Raw genomic sequence first — 2,348 nt, 5'->3', positions numbered from 1 at the left:
CAGCTTCTCCCCTCTCCGTTCTGCATCTGTCTCCCCACCTGCCCGGCTCCTGGCACAGTGGCCAAGCCGCAAGCAGGCTCTCCGCCGTCACGTGACTCGAGAGTAAATCACAGGACTCTTCCCACCCCCAGCAGCTGGCCGGCACTCGGCTCTGCAGAGGCTGCAGGCCGCGCATGCGCAGCTTCCAGCGCACCTGCCCGCTGGGCGGGTGGGACCTCGGACCAGCCCAGGGCATCGAGGGTCCGCAGCCTCGCCCCGCCCTCAGGTTGGCCGGGGCGCGGGGTAGTGGACCCGCGTGGGTCCAGATTCCCAAGAGGTTGCGGTCCACGCATCCAAACCTGTCCTTAAGTCAGGACACTGGGGCTGCGCCTGGGCGCTGGACGTTCTCCCCTGGGCATCAGAAACTCAGACCGCAAGTCCCGCTTTTGCGTTTAGAGCCATGTGACCTTGGGCAAGTGACTTGACCTCCCTGTGCCCCAGAAAAAAGGAATAATAATAGCTCAGAGATGTCAAGAGGTCTTGAGCCAGGCCTTGAGTGTCACAGAGAGATTCCAATCTGACACTCCTGAGTCAGGGGTTCCTGAGTGAGTTCACAGTCTGTCACGCTGCTCGCTTTTCCAACCATCCCATTTAAAGCAACATCTGTTCTGATTTTTGCCATCCCTAGTAAACATCTCAGGTACACCTCGGCAGGAAAGAATTTCTTTCTTTGCCCTTTCTTTTACAGGAAATAGGAGCTGCTATGTTTTATTTTCTGCGGCCTTTGAAGAGGTCTCCAGGCAGATTCCAGGCTACCAGAAAGTCCTGGAGCTCTGCAGCAAGGTCTACCCCAGGAGCTTTCCTTCCACACTGTCCCTGACAGTCACATTAGCCCCTCTCTGTTCCTGGAAAAGTCAAACTCGTTTCTGATACCTTCTGTATATCTTCTTAGGACACTCTCCCAGTTCCCTCTTGCCACCTTACTCATCTCAGGAAGCCTGCCCTGACTGCACCCTACCTTGTCCACTGGGTGAGGTGCTCTGTCATTCGCCCTCAGAACCTGCATCCTTCAGCTTCAGCACTTTCTAGAACAGTAACTCCTTGATTCCTGTCTGTCTCCTAAGCTAGATTACCAGCTCCTTGAGGGCAATGTCTGTTGACATGTCAAGGAGGGAGCACGTGGCATCACTGGTGTGTCCTAGGTCCCCGAAATTTACAAACTATCTCCTACTTTTCCAAAGGCAGCCCAAGGCTATCAGTACCTTCCCTGGGTAAAAAGCAGAGCCCAGATAGGAAGAGATGACACATGAACACTGTCCCTATCTAGGAACCCATAGGAAGGTTCTGTTAGGGTAGACTGGGGTGAGGATGAGAAGATGGTCAGATCTTCCTGCCCTGGGGCTGGTGGCTGAACTAGGACGTGTGGCCCCTTTTCCTGGCTTCTCCAGTGTTCACTATGTGACCTTAGGAATGGCCTCCTCTAGGCCTCAACTTCTTTAGTTGTCAGTGGAAAATAATGGTTCAGAATTCAGATTTTAAAATTAGATCTTTCCTTTGTCACCTATTAGCAAGGCACTTATCTTCCCTGAGTCTCAATTTCTTCATCTCTAAAATGTTATATTTCTTAACAATATTAAGAAAAGGACCTGGCTCACAGAGCTGTTCCAAGAATGTAATGAGTATTCATTGATTTTTAAGACTAGTTCTCTTGTCCTTTTTGACTTTTGATTGGCTCAACTCATTTTTCTTTGAAGTCAGAGGGGAGCCCTGTCTCATACTTCAGAAGCGATCTCCCTCATAAGTTAAATCTAGCAAAAACTGACATGGGACCACTTTGGTAAATGTGGACTCTAGGAAAGATATACTGACCAGAGTTGTCCCACAGCATAGTCCTATTCGATTTGGGACCTAGGTATTTCCAGACTTTGGTTGCCCAAAGACTAGGATTATGTCTGTCTGCCTTGTACATGGTTGGAGATCCAATGCCTAGAATAGTGGTTTACATACAGTAGTGAGAGAAAAATAAATATTTGCTAATAAATGATGCACAACCTAAGACAAAGTCTAGTGCTCAGTTTCTGAGCCTATTTTTTTTTCACCTGAAAATGGAGATTAAAAACAATGTCCAATTATTGTGAGGATTTAATGAGCTGATGCATTTAAGAGCTCAGTGGATGGTGGATTTATGGATATGGGTACCCAAAGAGATAGAGATGGTGTCAATAAAGCTCACGTTACGTTGTCTTGGGGAGTGGGTACTACTAACAAGAGATCTAGCTTCCGAGTTCCTTCTGTGGGCGAGGGGGAGTGAAGGGGGGGTAATGGAAAGCTCCCAGGAAGCCGGGGATTCAGGTGCGGAGGCTCCGGAG

The sequence above is a fragment of the Bison bison genome, unplaced genomic scaffold (assembly GCF_000754665.1).
Source record: "Bison bison bison isolate TAMUID 2011002044 unplaced genomic scaffold, Bison_UMD1.0 scf7180017864375, whole genome shotgun sequence".
Lineage (NCBI taxonomy): Eukaryota > Metazoa > Chordata > Mammalia > Artiodactyla > Bovidae > Bison > Bison bison.
The sequence above is the reverse complement of the archived record's forward strand: the minus strand, read 5'-3'. Positions refer to the sequence as shown.